Source organism: Elaeis guineensis, chromosome 1 (genome assembly GCF_000442705.2).
Source record: "Elaeis guineensis isolate ETL-2024a chromosome 1, EG11, whole genome shotgun sequence".
Taxonomy (NCBI): Eukaryota; Viridiplantae; Streptophyta; class Magnoliopsida; order Arecales; family Arecaceae; genus Elaeis; species Elaeis guineensis.
The window spans coordinates 115224433-115243506 of record NC_025993.2 but is presented as its reverse complement, the minus strand read 5'-3'; the positions used below and the strand labels follow the sequence as shown (position 1 = coordinate 115243506).

Here is a 19074-nt window from a genome sequence, read left to right as displayed (position 1 = left end):
GAGCGGATATCATGCTCATGGATAAAAAGGATAGGATATTAAGTAAACTGAATGCTAAGTGGGAAAATTGACTTCTTATCAAAATATCTAATACTGTAGCAAGCATGAAGAATTGATGAGGTCCTCTTAGATTAATTTAAGTTCCTATAACATAGTATGTTCATTCTATTCCATCTCCTTTAGACTGGATTATATTTTCCTTCATCATTTCAAAGGGATCAGGCAGCAGCCAATTTCACTAAAAATTTTGGTAGGTCTGCTGTGTAATTCTCTTTAAATTTGGAACTGCCTCCTCCTTATTTTAATTATCATTTATGGCAATCTCTTTGGAGTTCATTAGCCTAACAATCCATATATTTATTTTCTAAATGTTTTTTCTCGTTTATGGTACATGTAAATGGTTCATATCACTTGTTTTTCTTTCTGTAGTTGGCGAACAATGAACTGAAAACTTTGCGAGAATATTGTACTCTTACTACATATTACTCTTAACTTTTAGTTGCTTGCAACTTCCATTAAATCTTTAGCCAACAAGATCCAAATGCTTAGATCATGTATGACTAGACAGAATGATACTGACTTTCATGACAAATGCATTGGTGGATGTCAACAATTTTGGCTCGAGTGGCAACAATGGAGGTGCTAAGGAAGCTTGACAAGGATATGTTACCAAATGAGTCATGGGAACATAAACTTTGATATTCCAAGGAAAAGGGTATTCGTTAATCTTAATCTTTCTGAAATTTCTCACAGATTTTCACCATTCTTTTTCCCAAAATCATCCAAAAGGGGAACTTGAGATGTAGATGTCGACAAAGAATCAACGACATTATCGTACCATAACCTGAAACAAAAGCGGTAGAAAATTGACAAGAGGGCATATTATCCAACTATGTCACTGCCTACTGGACATGGTTGGATAAAGATTTAGACATTATCTAAAGCACTACTTTTCCATGCGTAGTGGGCGCCAGTGCATAACACAAGGATAGAATTTACCATGAGAAAGTGGAGGCGGGTCCCTAGCTGGGAAACAAGCAGTGGATGAATTATCAAGTGAAACCGGCTAACTTACTATAGATAATGTTTGAGAATAGCATGATGTGTGGCAGAAAGATTTTTTACGTATCAATTTCAAAGTGTCCTTTCAAGAAAACTAAGAGCTCAAGATGATTGAGAGCACTGTGGGCATCATTTGTTTGTGGTGTATATAAAACTAGAAATCATGATTTAGGTATTTAACCAATATTATCATCCGAAAAAAAAAAAAAGAAAAAAAATCTATCTAATCAATATTATGAAGAAGGCCATTGGAAGATAATCAGCTACAGAAATTATATGGTGACCATTATAGAACAATGCTTGATCTTTCCCCACATAAGCATGCTAATGTCTGTCACCAAGTCAGTCTGGATCTAATCAATTTGGAGTAATATTTATCACTTCAAACAAAATTTATCCTCTCAAATTTCATAGATGAAAGTTCAGCACATGCATATTCCAAGCAAAGACTTTTCTATTTAATTTGTTTAATAATATTCGCAAATCATAAAACCCGTTGGGGAAGGAAGAAAGAAGAAAGAGAGAGAAAAATATCGCAAATAAATCAAGGTAACGTAGATTGGCCTCAATCCTAGCTTCATGGGGTGTGCAAGCTTCACTATGAGAGAAAGAAAATCAAATAAATACAAAAGTAACCCACCATTCTATCCTCGTACAAAGATCTCTCAACAAGAAGTCCCAAAATTCTTATAAAAGCTCTCTGAAACCTATTAAGAAGCATCTCTGCATGATCAGAACGTTATCAGCTACCCAACACAATAAATGGATCGTTAATCGAAGTTTTATAGCCTCTAAAAATTTCAAAACAATGTTTCACTAGGAGACCGAGTCCAAATCAAACCCGAGAAATAATTCTGGCCGTCCAATCATGAGCGGCTCGAATTGTGGCCGTCCGATCGCACAATCAGGCATCTCCAGACTCCTGATCAACTTCAAAATGATTTGGGCCGTCCGATCATGACCAGCTTGCTCCAGAGCCGTCGAATCGCACAATCAGGCTGAATCACCGTCGCCTTTGATCTAAATCGTTCGATCATCCTCTGAATCAAGTGCGCCCATCCGATCGTGCTCCGGTCCATGCACGACCCTTTGAGCCGCGATATCTAGCGCGGTCCATGGTGGACCGTGATACCAGGCAGGCCTAGGCTCCCGTGCAACCCACGTGCACGCACTCACATGTGTCTGGGCCGGCCCAATGCACTGCATGTGGGCTACGCAAGTGCTCGCGCTCATCTGGGCCAGCATAGCGCACCACGCCTGTGCACCGTCAAGGCTTGTGCTGGCCCGTGGGCCGTACCAGTCTGTTGTCGAGCTTCTTTCATGAGTATTTCCTCCGTCTAGATTCTGTTTGGGCTGTTTTTGGACTCGTTGGATACCGATCGTTATCCTGATCTCGTTTCGAACTTATTGTAGACCGATCTTGTCATCCTCAATAAAACATCATGCACATAACTTTTCCCCTGGTTCTGTAAACTTTTCTTGCACCTAATCTTACAAGAGTAGATGACTAGGCACCGTAACTTATATGATTTATGGCTATTTCATGATGTGGTGTATGGCTACGAGGTGAAGAGAACTCTAATGCACCATAAGTCCTAGTGCTTCATTCATGTCAATGTCTTCTCTGATCATCCAAATAGGCAGTTCCAGGTCGAAATGGTATGACATACTCGCAAGTGCTAGCTCTATTGTCAAAGTCCCCAAATTCAGTGCAGAGCACATTCTTCGACCAGAACCGAATGGTATCAGCTTAGAAATTATGGCCTTTGTAGTCGATGGCACTATCCATGAATCTCTCAGGAACGAACTCTTCACGGTCATCCCATGATTTAGGATCTTTTGCTATCCCCCAAGCATTGACATACACTCTTGTGTCTGGCAGTGTATCACATCCATGAATCCTAGAATGTCTTATGGACTCTCGGGGAAGCAGTAATGGTACAGGAGAGTACAGCCTCTGTTTCTTTCGGCACAGACTTGAGATACTGAAGCCGGTGAAGATCTCCTTCTTTCATTTTTTTCTTTAGATTGCATTTGATGCATCGTCAGTAATTTTAAAAAATAATTTAGATTATCTTCAAGATAGATTGCTACCATTAAATTATCAGTAATATTAATTACTATATTTGATACATGTAGGTAATATTGCAGTAAAATTACAGAAAATCTTGATTGATATATTTGGTACGACAACCAGATTATCGATAATATAAAATTAAATTTTTAAAATACCCCTTAATCTTATAATAATAATAATAATATATTATATTATATTATTTATATAATTATATATAATATATTTTATATATATTTATATTAATTATATATATAATATAATATATTATATTTATATTTTAATAATATAATAATATATTATATTATCCTATATTATTATATATAATAATATTATATTATATATTATTTATATTAATAAAATATATTCTTATAATATATTATAATATTAATATATTAATATATTAAATATATTATAATATAATAGTATAACAATATAGTTAATATATTGTTATATAAATAATACTTATATAATATACATTACAATATATATCAATATATAATATTATATGATAATATAATAATATATTATTATAATTGTTGGTGCAAAAATTCGCCTGCGTCGGAGAAGCTGGAGTCGAGGGAGTCGCGGTCGCCGTCGGGACCTGCAAAAGAAGTCTAAACCGGAGGTGGGGTTACTCCGGCAAGACCCTCCGACGCTCAAGTCAGTTCTCTGCCTCAACAAGAATGGAGCGCTCGAACAAAATTTTAGCAGAGTTTCTAGGTAAAAATGAGAGCTTATAGAATAACGTATCTGGGGTCCCTTTTTATAGGCAGGGGGAGCAACGGATTGATAGCGATTGTTCGTAACCGCCTCATCGTGGGCCGCACGGGGCCAGGAGGAATTTATCATGAGAAGTAATGGGATGGAGTCGTGGCTGTCACCATGGCTCGCCATGTGGAATCAGTTGCGGGGAGTGGAGCGGCGTTCGTTGTCGCGACTTGCCTAGTAGTGGAGCCGCGCAGCATCCGCTGCAGGGAGTGGAGCAGATTCGCGGCCATTACTGCGGCCTGCCGCATGGAGCCTGTCGTGGGGGGTGGTGGAGCCGCACGGAATCCATCGCAGGAAGTGGAGCAGGATCGCGGCCGTTGCTGTGGCCTGCTAGAGGGTCCAGGCCTGTTGGCCGAAGTCCGGCTGGAGTGTCTAGCGGAGAGAGGTGGCTAGTTACCCGTCTGAGAGGAGCTCGGAGTTCGGCTCTCGTAGGAGTCCGGATGAAGTCTTCCTTCAGTTGAAGTCGGGGACGAGGTCCGGCTCCCGCGGGAGTCCGGACGGAGTCTTCCCGCAACTGGAGTCGGAGACGAGATCTGGCTCCTGTAGGAGCCCGGGCGGAGTCTACCTGCAATCAAAGTCAGGGGCGAAGTCTGGCTCCCTTAGGATTCCGGATGAAGTTTACCAGCAGTCGAGGTCGAGGACGGAGCCCGGCTCCCGTAGAAGTCCGGACGAAGTTCACCCGCAGTAGGAGTCGGAGACGAAGTTCGGCTCCCGCGGGAGTTCGGACGGAGTCTTCCCGCAGCTGGGGTCGAAGACGAGATCTGGCTCCCGTATGAGCCCGGGCGAAGTCTATCTGCAATCAAAGTCAGGGGCGAAGTCCGGCTCCCTTAGGATTCCGGATGAAGTTTACCAGCAGTCGAGGTCGAGGATGGAGCCCGGCTCCCGTAGGAGTCCGGACGAAGTTCACCCGCAGTAGGAGTCGGGGACGAAGTCCGGCTCCCGCAGGAGTCCGGACGAAGTTCACCCGCAGTGGGAGTCGGGGATGCAGTCCGGCTCCCGTGGGAGCCCGGATGAAATCTGGTAGTTGTAGGAATCTGCCGTTGGTGAAGTTCAGCCATTGACGAAGTCCGGGGTAGTTCGGATTGGGGTTGAACCTGGTTGGAAGAAGTCTGGAAGGGATTCGGGGAACAGCTGATAGTCGTAGAAGGTCGGCTGACGGCGGAGCTCAGTGAGCACTTGGGGCGGCTTGATAGATGACTGGGGGAACTCATGTCGAAGGAGCTCGGGTGGTGCAGTGGGAGTTCGTCTGTCGGGGGAATTCAGTCAGTACTGTGGAAATCCGGTTGTTTGGAGAAGTCCGGAGAGATACCATCTGCAGTCGAAAGCCGGAGGAGTCCTGGGAGGGTCAATCCTGTCAAGAACTTCGGCTGAGGATATTTTATACCCAACACCAGTCCCCCTACTTCCGAGTTCGAATTTCGAATGGAAAGTACAGAGAGATTTTCACAGCCGAAGTTGCTCCCTTGATGTCCGCGCGCAATCGTCCTCAGATATTTTGGCATTCAATGCACGTGCGCTGGAGGCTTTTCAAATCAAGGCGATCCGAAGAGGCTCTTTTGGAACCTGCAGCGGAACGGTGCTCAAGGCATGGCGCAATAAAGGCTCTGTCAGTCGTCTGCCACTTTTTAACCGCCCGCTGTGGTGAGTGCGACATGCGGCGAAAAGAGACCGGTCAGAGGGGATTCGCAATCATCATTATGCCGGATCTCGGGGTCTATTTAAACCCGCACTCCTCCTCCGAGAGTCCCACTCTATCCGACAGTCTCGTTCTGGCGCCCTTCTTCTCCCTGAGAACTCCGATTTTTCTCAGCGCCCTTTCCAGCCTTAGGCGTTCCTCAAGCCGTCTTCATTTTCGCACCTCTTCGAATCGCTTAGGTTAGTCCTGGAACTCCTTCCTCTTCTTGTTCTTCCTTTTGCTGTTCGATCTTTCTTCCTCTTGCTCTGCACGTCAGTCCCCTGAGATCTTGTCTGCGATTTTTCCCCAATTTTTAGGGATTTCTCCTCTGTAAGTGGTCTCCGTGTGATTCTAGATGTCTTCCAGGGCTTCTTCTTCTAGTGGCTCTAGGAGTTCGTCTGTTTCGGTCTCCCAGAGGTAGATGAACTGGTAGCTAGAGCTGAACCTCGTCCGATTTTTACGTCGGACGCCATTCCTTGTTCTCTGACTCCGGACGAACTCCAACTGATAAGAGTTCAGTATGGGTTTCTCCGGAGTACGAACTGAAACTTCTTGGCCCGTCCGACCGGGCTAGTGCCCCTCCCCCCTGTTTCTGCCTGTACTAGGAGACCTTCCGTGCCGGACTTCAGCTTCCTTTCCTGCCTTTTGTCATTGCTCTTTTTCAATTTCTGGATATTTCTTTGGCTTCGGTTGCACCGAACTCCTTTAGATTTTTGATAGGGTTCCTCTCTCTTTATCATATAGTCGAAGTCCAGCCCACCCTTTCCTTGTTTAGATACTTCTACACCTTCAAACGTTATCCCATGGTAAAGGACTGGTGGTACTTCTCCCCATAATTCGATAGAAAGAGGTTGCTGAAAGGTGCCCCTCTTCTATCCATAACTGGAAGGAGAAGTTTCTTTATGTTCGATGCCCGACCTTGAGGCTAGGGTTGCCCCCTTGGGGCTCCCCGAGGGACTCCGTCTGCCGGGCCCCCAACCTGGGAGAGGACGATCTTCAAGCCTCCCAGAAACTCCTCCAATATCCAACTCCTTCTCTTCCCAACCTCCTGGAGGAGCAGTTTCTGTTCAACATCGGCTTGAGCCCCCTGGATCCCGCCAGTATTTCATCTCCCCTTTTCTTTTCTTCTTTTCCTTTCCTTCCCTCTCTCTCCCCTACTTCTCTTCTTTTCTCCTTTTTCACCCCCTCTTTCTCTTTTTCTCTTTTTTTTTTTTTTTTTAGGCATGGATGCCGAAGAAGCACAGATGCTTGCCAGGGGCCTGAAGGCTCTCAAAAGAAAGGGCGCCGCGGCCTCCGGGCTAGCGAAGAAGACCAGAGTGGGGGAGATGGGTTCGGCCGCGCCCGCCCAAGCGACCTCAGCCGCCGATGTCCTTGCAGACATGGAGCTTCCAGCCACCCGAGCTTCCTCGAGGGGTTTGAGTTCTCCTACCGAGGTCCCCGCTTCGGAGCCTCGCCCTGAGGAGGTGCCAGGGGGAGAGGAGGAAGAGGAGGAAGACCCTGGCCCGCAAGGTCGGCAGTCGCCAGGCTGCCACTGAAGAATCCCTCGGCTCTGAAGAGGAGCAGGGGGGTAATCCCTTTAGTGACAGGGACCTAATAAAAAAGCTGGTTGACGGGTGCTCACTGCCCGAAGTCGTCCAGAGGATCGTCCGCGTCGATCCTGCACAACGAGTCTGGGACTCGCTGGGGGCCTTCCTCGAGGTAAGCAGATTCATCTTTCTTTCTTTCTTTCGCTTCTTCATTTAATTAACTTCTCAGCTTCCATTCTGACCCTCCGATCGTCCTTGCAACTCGGACACCAACTCCTCACCAACATCGAGACGACAAACAAGGCAGTGGAGGGTCAGCAGGCCGAGGCTGCCCGCCTTAAGAAAATGGCCCTCGAGGCGGTCGATCTCCGAGAAGCACTTGAGAGAGAGAGACAGACCTCAGTGGAACAGAAGGCTGCCCTGGAGGAGACGGTGAGGAGGGCGGAGGCCGAGGTTGCCAATATGGTGGAGCAGATCCTGACCCTGGTCTCGGAAGGCCAGGGGTCAAGCGGTGGAGGAGTTCAAGGCTTCCACCGAAATGAAGAAGTTGAAGGTTGAGTTGGCCAAGCCACATTCAACAAAGGATTCGAGCTCTGCCAGGAGAAGATGGTCAAAAATTTTTCGAGCTCGACCTCAGCTTCTTGGACGAGGCGTCGAAGATGAAGCCGGACCCCCCCCCCACCCCCCCCTCCGAGGCATCGAGAAGCCAGACCCTCCACCACCGTCACAGCACGCGGACCACCTCCCAGAGGTGCTGAGTCCCCCCGTTGGTCCAGAGGTCCGAGACCTCTAACCTTGTATTCTTCCTTTATTGCAATTTTTCTTCTTTCTTTTATCTTCAAAAAATGTTTAGTCAATAAAATTGGTCTCCTCCTTATGGGGGACTTTTCTTCTCTTCTTTTTCTTTCTTTTTTTCTTCTTCTTTGTAATAAGTTACGTCTTAACGCGTTGACCTCCCGATGGCAGTGCCCTGCCGATGCACTCCCCATGCCACAGGGAATTCCACTGAGGTCCATAATCCGACATTTGAGAAAGAAAGTTCGTCATTTGACAGGAAGGTCGAAGGAGATGGAGGATGAACTTTCTAGACTGAGGGAGAGTCACTCAGAGGCTACTGCGGAGGCCGGCACTTTCGAAACCTCCATGTGAAAGGAATCATGGATTACAGCCGGAGGAAGGCGAACTTTAAGAAGGAGCTCGAGGAACACCGGAAGCACGCCAGCGACCGATCCTGGGTTCAGGCCTCCAAGATCAGCTCTCTCGAAGCAGAGTTGGCGGCTGCACGGGAGAAGATCGGCCAACTGGAGGGGGGCTCGTCTTGGCTCGCAACCCAGGCCAAACGCGAACAAGACTGGTCGAAGAAATTCTCCGACCTTCAGCAACAGCTTCAAGATGCCGAGTCGAACTATAATGCATACCGGGCGGCTGATGCAAGCAGGTGGATGACTACAGGAGAAGGCTCCAAGCGTCGACCGACGAAGTTGCCGCCTTCGAAGGCGGTTATCTGAAGGAGCCCAGCTCGTTTCGACTTGGGACTCTAACGAACTTCGATCCCTGAGGGAAACCACGGGAGAGCTATCCGTCGCCCTCGGGAGGGGAAGGCCGAGCTGCAGCGGTTGAAGATCCAGCTGGCATATGAGCAGCAGGCGGTCAAGGATGCGAAGGCAGAGTCCGAAGTCCTGAGGAAGAACTTCGGGAGTCAGAGGGCGAAAGTCGGCGATTCCACTGGATGTTCCAGGACATGCTGCTGAAAAAGAGAGAGCTAGAAGAAGAAGTTAAAATCTGAGGTAGTCCCTGATAAGGAGTGAAGTAAATAATTCGAGGTCGGAAGGAGTAGAGCTTTCCTAGGGCTCTTTTTGCCTTCCATCTTCCCATGTATATATTTTTTCTTTTATTGTTTTGTCTTGTTCTTGTTGTTTTGCTTTTCTTCCTTTAGCCTGCTGGGCTTTGTAGTGTATATTTTGTGAATGAAATGAAAAGAGATTTGTGTTACCTCATCCACGCGTTGCATTAAATTATCATCCGCCGAACTTCTTTTGTCTCTTGACTTGTTCGACGTCGACGTAGTTTGAAGATTCCAAGCCGTTATCGTGTTGTTTTACTTTTCTTGTCGCTTTCTTTCTCTCCCCCCCCCCTTTTTTTTTTTTTTTTGCCTTCAGGGCTTTGCTATGCGTGGTTAGCTAATGAAATAATAAGAAAATTTTGCATTACCTTGTTCAATCTTGTATTAGGCCATCGTTCACCGAACTTCTTTTGTCTTTCAACTTGTTCGGCGTCGGTGTCGTTTGGAGGTGCCCAGTTATCACCATGTTGATTTGCTTTTCTTGTCATCCATGGCCGTAGGCTCGAGCTCGTGGTCTGAACTTAGCATTACCTTGAAGGAGTTATTATTTTCTTGACCCGTGTCGAGAGCCTTCTTAGATATCGGGATGTTCGGTAGGAACTCCCGTCTTTGTTAAGACGAAGTTCCTATGTCTTTGGTATAGTTTGTTTTTCATCTGTTGCCGATGTAGTTCATCGCTTTCTTTTTTAATTTTCTCCTCTTTTCTGAGTGAGGGTCCTCCCCTTGCTTTTCGCGGGTCGCGTAGAGGTGTAGAGGTGCCATTGAGGGGACTTTTCCCTTTATCCGATCATGTTGGGCGATCGGTTTTTGTCATCGTCAGGATGAGGTTCTCCTTCTGTTCTTGACGTAGTCGATCTCAGTCCAGATTAGGATGAGGTTTTCTCCTGTTCCAACGGGGCTGTGGGGGCACATAAGGGTCGTTGCAAGGGCCTCTCCTTCCATCCGGTCTAAAAGAACCGGGCCTTCGACTTTGCTCATGTCAGGACGAGGTTCTCCTCCTGTTCCCAATATGGCTGTGGGGGCACATAAGGGTGCTGTAAGGCCTCTCCCCCCATCCGATCTAAAAGAACGGGCCTTTGACTTTGCTCATGTTAGGACGAGGTTCTCCTCCTGTTCCTAACATGGCTGTGGGGGCACATTAGGCGTTGTAGGGCCTCTCCCCCATCCGATCTAAAAGAATCGGGCCTTTGACTTTGCTCATGTTAGGACGAGGTTCTCCTCCTGTTCCTAACATGGCTGTGGGGGCACATTAGGGCGTTGTAGGGCCTCTCCCCCATCCGATCTAAAAGAACCGGCCTTTGACTTTGCTCATGTTAGGACGAGGTTCTCCTCCTGTTCCTAACATGGCCATGGGGGCACCTAAGGGCCGTTGTATGGGCCTCTCCCCCAATCTGATCTTAATTAATCGGGCTTTCATTTTGCTCATGTTAGGACGAGGTTCTCCTCCTGTTCCTAACATGACCTTGTTTTGATTATTTGAAGGGGTTATCCCCTGTCGTAACAAGTCCATGCCAAAAGAAAAAGACATGCAAAGTCGAAAGAATTTTGATTCAAAGCAAAGTCGTTAGTAGTACATTTACAGATTTTTCGAGTCCCATGGATGTGGAAGGTCTGCTCCTCCTTGAGATCCTCCGGTGATGGAGTTGATGATCCCGATCGGAGGCTGATCTCCGGGCTACTCTTCCCTCTCGGTGGTTCAGGTTGTGGCAGGGCCCTTGGCCGATCCTCTCTGCCTTCAGATCGGCGTCGAATGAACCTGTTGAGCCGACCTCATCTGATGAGCTCCTCAATCTCGTCCCGGAGCTGAATGCACTCCTCTGTATCGTGGCCATGGTCACGATGGTAGAGGCAGAACTTGTTAGGATTGCGCTTCCAGGGTGTGTGTGCATCCTTTCCGCCTTGGCAGCTGCTCCCTGATCTCCATCAGCACTTGGGTTTTCAATGCATTGAGAGGGGCATAGTTGCGGAGCCTTCCTGGTGGAGAACCCCGCCGAACTCTACGGTCCGGACTTCTCTGCTTGCATACCCAGGGAGGAGTATGGACACGCTTGTGCCCGGGAGGAGTCCGAGAATGTGGCCGAGCTTCTCTCGGCCCTTTTTCGACTGCGGGCTTACTCGAGTCTCCCACCTGCCGCTCTCTCGCGGTCTCCTCATCCTTCATTTTAAAGGCTTCTTCTGCTCGGGCGTATCCTTCGGCCCGAGCCAATAGGTCAGTAAAATTCTGGGGTACTTCTTCTCCAGGGAGAATAAAAGGTCATTCTTCTGAAGGCCGCCCTTCAGAGAGGCCATCGCTACCGACGGTCCCAAGTTCGGACCTCCAGCCGGTGACATTGAAACGGTTGATGTAGGCCCGAATGGACACCCCCTCCCTCTGCTTGATGTTGATGAGGACTCCGAACCCTTCGGGGTGCCGGCTGCTGACAAAATGGGCCACAAATTGGTGGCTCATCTGATCGAAGAAAAAGATGGTACCCGACTTCAGCGTCGAGTACCAGTTTCTCACCGCTCCTTCAAGGTGGATGGAAAGGCTCGGCATAGAATGGTGTCGGGTGCGCCATGAAGCAACATCATCGTCCGGAAGGCCTCCAGGTGGTCAACCGGATCCGAAGTCCCGTCGTAGCTTTCAAATTGGGGGAGTTTGAAGTTTGGTGGGATCGATTCCTGCATGATCATTTGAGAAAAGGGAGGGTCAGTACAAATATCCTCACCATAAGCGGGGGGAGCATGGCGGAGTTCTTCGATCTGTCGGTTCATCTCCTGGAGCCTCCGATCCAGAAATCCTCTCGACTACAGGTCTCGAGGGTCCTCTGGTAGAATGGGGGTAGAGATCTTCCAGGGGTGGAATTATGATCCGACTGAGGGCTCTCCACCCTCAGATTCATCTTTCTGGGAAAGACGGGGCGGCTGGCCCAAGTGGCCCGCTCTACCGTCGGATTCTGATGTTCCGACGATGCTCTTTCCAGGCGCACTGATGTCTGCGGCTGCTGCTGCTGCTGTATGGCCTGCACAGCTTCAGTGAGGCCTCTGACTTGCTGCGCCAGCAGGTCGAATTGCTCCGCGCCAACCGCCGTCGCTGGAGGAGGAGGAGGAGGCTGAAAAACTGGAGGTGAGGTCAGAGCCTGAGATCTGGCCGCAGAGGCTGTAGATCGTCGCGTGGATGCTTTGCGGGGAGGCATCGGGCAAAGACCTAGTGGAGGAAGGAGGAGAGGATGCCAGAAAAGATGACCGGAGGCGGTCCCGTTTGGAGGAAGGAGGAGAGGACGTCAGAAAAGATGACGGAGGCGGTCCCGTTGAGCGTTCCTTTAAGAACAAGGGTACTGCGAAGTTACAAAGGCCCTTCCTCTAGCGTCAATCCTGTTGGTGTAAAAATCTGCCTGCGTCGAGAAGCTGGAGTCGAGGGAGTCGCGGTCGCTGTCGGGCCTGCAAAAGAAGTCTAAATCGGAGGTGGGGTTGCTCCAGCAAGACTCTCCGACGCTCAAGTCAGTTCTCTGCCTCAACAAGAATGGAGCGCTCGAACGGAAATTTTAGCAGAGTTTTTAGGTAAAAATGAGAGCTTATAGAATAACGTATCTGGGTTCCCTTTTTATAAGCAGGGGGAGCAACGGATTGATAGCGATTGTTCGTAACCGCCTCGTCGTGGGCCGTACAGGGCCAGGAGGAATTTATCATGAGGAGTAATGGGATGGAGTCGTGGCTGTCACCATGGCTCGCCATGTGGAATCAGTTACGGGGAGTGGAGCGGCGTTCGTTGTCGCGACTTGCCAGGGAGTAGTGGAGCCGCACAGCATCCACCGCGGGGAGTGGAGCAGATTCGCGCCATTACTGCGGCCAGCCGCGTGGAGCCTGTCGTGGGGGGTGGTGGAGCCGGCGGAATCCGTCGCAGGAAGTGGAGCAGAGTCGCGGCCGTTGCTGTGGCCTACTAGAGGGTCCAGGCTGTCGGTCGAAGTCCGACTGGAGTGTCTGGCGGAGAGAGGTGGCTAGTTACCTATCTGAGAGGAGCTCAGAGTTTGGCTCTCGTAGGAGTCCGGACGAAGTCTTCCTTCAGTTGAAGTAGGGGACGAGGTCCGGCTCCCGTGGGAGTCCGGACGGAGTCTTCCCGTAACTGGAGTCGGAGACGAGATCTGGCTCCCGTAGGAGCCCGGGCGGAGTCTACCTGCAATCAAAGTCAGAGGCGAAGTCCGGCTCCCTTAGGATTCCGGACGAAGTTTACCAGCAGTCGAGGTCGAGGACGGAGCCCGGCTCCCGTAGAAGTCCGGACGAAGTTCACCCGCAGTAGGAGTCGGGGACGAAGTCCGGCTCCCACGGGAGTCCGGACAGAGTCTTCCCACAGCTGGGGTCAGAGACGAGATCTGGCTCCCGTAGGAGCCCGGGCGAAGTCTACCTGCAATCAAAGTCAGGGACGAAGTCCGGCTCCCTTAGGATTCCGGACGAAGTTTACCAGCAGTTGAGGTCGAGGATGGAGCCTGGCTCCGTAGGAGTCCGGACGAAGTTCACCCGCAGTAGGAATCGGGGACGAAGTCCGGCTCCCGTAGGAGTCCGGACGAAGTTCACCTGCAGTGGGAGTCGGGGATGAAGTCCGGCTCCCGTGGGAGCCCGGATGAAATCTGGTAGTTGTAGGAATCTGTCGTTGGTGAAGTTCAGCCGTTGATGAAGTCCGGGGTAGTTCGGATTGGAGTTGAACCTGGCTGGAAGAAGTCTGGAAGGGATTCGGGGAACAGCTGATAGTCGTAGAAGGTCAGCTACGGCGGAGCTCAGTGAGCACTTGGGGCGGCTCGATAGATGACTGGGGGAACTCATGTCGAAGGAGCTCGGGTGGTGCAGTGGGAGTTCGTCCGTCGGGGAATTCAGTGAGTACTGTGGAAATCCGGCTGTTTGGAGAAGTCCGGAGAGATACCATCTGCAGTCGAAAGCCGGAGGAGTCCTGGAGGGTCAATCCTGTCAAAACTTTGGCTGAGGGTATTTTATACCCAACAATAATATAATATAATATACTATATTATTATATATAATAATATTATATCATATGCTATATTATATTAATATAAGATATCAATATAATATAATATATATTATATAATATATAATAATAATATAATAATATATAGTAATATAATATTAATGATATTTATATAATTAATATAACATAATATATTTTAATATAGTATATTGTATTATTATATTATAATATTATAATAAATTATTTTAATATAATATATATTATACTATATTATTATATATAATAATATTATATTATATATTATGTTATATTAATAAAAGATATTATTATGATATATTATAATATTCATATATTAATATATTATAATATATTATAAAATAATAATGTAACAATATAATTAATATATTATTATATAGAATAATATTTATATAATATATATTGTAATATATAGTATAATATATAATAATATATGATTATATAATAATAAATTATTATAATATAATATAATACACTATATTATTATATATAATAATATTATATTATATACTATATTATTTTAATATAAGATATTAATATAATATAATATATATTATTATAATGTATTATAATAATAATCAAATAATATATAGTAATATAATATTGTAATAATATAATAATGATGTAATATAATATAATATAACAATATAATATAATACAATATAATTTATTGTTATATATAATAGGATTCATATAATATATATTATAATATATTATCATATACTATATTATTGTAACCCAATAAAATTACTATAAAAATATAATAATAATATAATAATAGTATATTATATTATAATATATTATGTCATATTATTATACATAATAAGGGGAGGGTGAGAGCTGTCGGAAAAGGGGGTGAAGGGATGGATTTTGTACGATTTTTTTTTTAAGATAATTTTATCCAAAATTTTTTTACAACATTGCCAATCAAGTGGTAATCTAGATAGCCGCCTCTCCCTAAGGAGGTAATCTGGATTATCAAGGTAATCTGGATTGCTACCCAAAAAGCATACCAAACACAGTAATCTGGTGGGCCCATGTTAAATTGTCAGCAATCTAGATAGATTATCAGTTACCAAACACAGCCTTAGTTCTAAAGAGGCTCTTATTTCTTCTTGTGCTTTCTTCATCAGTCTTGGGTGTCTTGCAGGCTCTCCATAGCCCATACTAAGGTCGCCAAAGCTGTTTCTGTTCCAGCTAAGAAGACACGCTATGCAAAAAAAGAACAAAATTCTCTTTAATGTCGAGTTTAATGAAACTCCACAAGAATCTTAAGAAAGGACATCAGTAAAGCCTCGCACAGTTCAAAAATTGAGCAAAACTAGTGAATTTATTGGAGTATTTCGCAACAAAGAAGCGAAAGCAAATTAACCATGCAAATTTCGATGAAGAATATGAAGGTCTAAGAACCAAGTACCTTTAGCACTTAATGTACCTTTAGCACTGCTTTGATGTGATCTTTTGTTACGTGTCCATCCTTTTGAAACCAAAGCAATACATCAACTATATCTTTATGTTCGGGTCTCGTCCTCTCGGGGTCAACGTGCTCCCTGATGAGCTGCTCGTAAAAAGCATCAAACATACTGAAGTTCTTCTCGAGCCTACCTGCAAGTCCAGTTAGCTTGTCCATCCAACCTATTGACGGGAAGAAGTCTGCAATATAAAAACTGCCTGCTAATGCCTGCACTTTGATGAGAAACCTGTGAAATATATCCTTCTCATATCCACCTTCTTGATACTTCTTACCCATCGCAGCTCTGCAAATTATATTATTTGCCAGTGTCATCATCAGCTTGCTAAGATTTATAGGAGTTGCTGAAGAATGAGAGATAGTATTGATCATTAGTGAAATCTCTTCTTCCCTTATCAATTGAAATGATTGCACCTTCTTGGCACTGAAAAGTTCGAAGGTGCATATATTTCTCGTTTCTCTATAATATTCACCATAGGGTGAGAAGCTTATATTCAAGAACTCGTAAGGCGATATGCTGGCAAAAACAAGGCGAGTTCTCGAGCAGAAGTGGAGATCATGAGTTTTCAGTACTTCTTTGGCCATCTTAGCAGGTGAGATTACTCCTGTTGGCATGCTATCTAGTTCTAAATACATGAGAGGTCCATATTTTTGAAAGAGTTGCCACAAGAAGTGATGAGGCAGCCCTACCAACTTGATGCAAGTGTTGCAGGATTATCTATTAGTTAGTATGGAATTCGAAATAGTAACAAACAACCACACAGAAAAATATGATACAACCATTTATATGATTCGACTTTTGGCCTACATCCATAGATGAAGATGGGAAGAGATTTTATTATATCAAAAAAGATATAGTATAAAGAGTATGCAGCAGTTAGCTAGTTCAAATAACAAAAGACGGCTCTTAAATAACAAAAGACGTATGTGTGTGTAGATAGATAGATAGATAGCCACTAAATCTTAAAATAAAGAAAAAAGATCAAAATACTCAAATATTAAATAAATAAATCTTAATACTTGCATATTTTGTAGTTGAAAAAAAAACACTTAGGACATACTTGAGTTTTTAGAATTTATAATCTTAAGATAAATTCATTGGATTTTAATCCTATAGGACTATATGTAAAATTTTATTAGGAGAAAAATCATATGTAACTAATATTATCCTATGTTTGAATAATAAATTAGGATTTTATCTCCCTCCCCCCTTCCTCTCTCTCTACCTCTTATTTTTACTTTCTATTATGAATATGGCCTCTTACTTTTTGTTATTACAAATCTAGCAGTAGGATGGCAGGACCTCGGGACCCATGAACAGCTACTAAGGTCCATCCTAAATCTTTGCAAGTCTCATACAAGCCCTAGCAAAAACCCAAACCAGATTTCAAATAGAGAGAATTAAATAAATATCAAATAAAACATATTCATTCCAACAAAACAAAGATGCTCGTATCTCCACTGGACGACATCAAAATGCCAACATTTTTAACCCCACAGAAAATCAACAACAAGGCAAGATATCTAATGGCATTAGAGAAGAAAGAAAAATATAAAGAAAGAGAGAATGAGCGAGAAATCACCTCTCTTATTATGTGCCTATCACTTCATCTCTTGTTTCTTCACTCCCATGCTACAAATAGAAAAAATCAATTCTACTTATAACCATACTGTTGCTATGAGCTCAAAATCTGAAACAAAGAAAGTTGGATGAAGCCAAGCTGGAGTGGCCATGGCAGTTCGATTTAATCTTCTTCAGAAAAACCTACAAAATAAATCAAAAATCGGATGGAGATTCTCCAGTTCTTGATTCTCCGATGCTTAAGTCAGTTTGAGCCTGAGAATAGGAGGTGAAAAAAATAAAAAAGAGTAGGAGGGTTGGTGTGGAACTAGAGAATTTATGAACTGACAAAGTTTCTATCGGCATGGTCCCCCTCTAGTCTTGAGTTTAGAACTTGGGACTTAGGAGTCCAAACTTTCCATTGGAGAATCCCTGGTCCTTTAGTTATAGATAGGCTAATGAGATGTTATAGAGTTTATTAGGCTGTTAGAGGAGTTTTCTAGATGGTTATAGCTGGGTGCAAATAAGCTAGAGTATAGTTGTATGTATTAGCTGGAAGTGATGTCATACTTAGCTTGATGTGCCAGCTGTAGATGAGTTATAACATGGCTATAGCAAAGCTAGAGGATAGCTGTAAAATAACCATCTATATTTTGGAAGCACATCGGTTTCGAACCGATGTCCCATATGACAAGTCAATAGATAACCAAACTGATCACAATACTTCATCAGAAGCAAATTCAGATTAGCTCAGATCGGTGTTTAGATAAGCTAAGTTGAAATAAGTCAATATTTAGTTGAGCTGAATTAAATTAGGTCGGCATTCAACCTTCTGATGAGGTCAGCCTTCTAATGAAGTCGGATTTATAATGATCTCAACCTTCCATTCAGGTCGGCTTTATAATGAGCTTAGCCTTTAGTTGAGATTAGCTTTACAATGATCTCAGCCTTCATTGAGATCAGCTTTATAATGATCTCAGCCTTCCATTGAGGTCGGTTGTCTGATGGCCTCCACTGTCAAGCTTCATTCTTAAGTTTCAAGGATATCAGCTGAGATGGAATGACCCCCACAATACTTGCCCCCCACTTCTGAGTCCGAAGAAGTTAATTTGGATAAAAGAAGCAATTCAAGAAAAAAGTTCTCAACTTGTTCAAGGTGGCAAATCTATACCATTTGGTTCTTCAAGTGAACTGCTTGATTCTATTCGATGTCATCATGGGTAGACCGAGTCTCCCATGCATCAGAAGTTTCATCTTGAGATTTTTTATCTCCTTCCTTTTCAAGGATATTTCTCGATATCTTTTGACTTGAGCTGTGTATTTCTGTCTCCTGGACAAATTTTCATAAATTTTTCCAAGTAAAAGGACTTCATGCATAACTTATAAGATCATAGTTCAATCTGAACTAAAAAATTAACAATTTAACCTTATTGATTAATAACTAATTGAAGATCAACGTATAAATGTATCTTTAGCCGATGTAGCCTTGAATAGATCGGATTTTTATTAGAACTTCAAGATAACCTTGATCCAAAAATTGATATTTGATAGAACTTCAAGATAACCTGGATCCATAGATCGATATTTGATAGAACTTCAAAATAACCTCGATCTGGAGATCTGTATTTAATAGAACTTCAAGATAACCTCGATCTGTAGATCGATATTTGATAGAACTTCAAGACAACCTCAATCCGTAAAACAGTATTTGCTAGAACTTAAGATAACTTCAATCCATAGATCGATATTTGATAGAACTTTAAGATAACCTCAATTCATAGATTGGTACTTGATAGAACTTCAAAATAACCTCGATCAGTAGATTAGTATTTGATAGAACTTCAAAATAATCTCAATTCATAGATCAATATTTGATAGAACTTCAAGATAACCTCGATCCGTAGATCAATATTTGATAGAACTTCAAGATAACATCGATCTGTGGATCGTATTTGATAGAACTTTAAGATAACCTCGATTTGAAGATTGGTATTTATAGAACTTCAAGATAACCTCGATCCATAGATCAATTTTTGATAGAACTTTAAGATAACCTCATCCAAAGATTGATATTTGATAGAACTTCAAGATAATCTTG

General features: G+C 44.2%; 1 pseudogene; it reads right to left on the bottom strand.

Annotated features, from left to right (window-relative positions):
• Positions 1-2598: 2598 nt before the first annotated feature.
• On the bottom strand, positions 2599-17149 carry LOC105038722 (cytochrome P450 71AP13-like; annotated as a pseudogene).
• Between the last annotated feature and the right edge of the window lie 1925 nt (positions 17150-19074).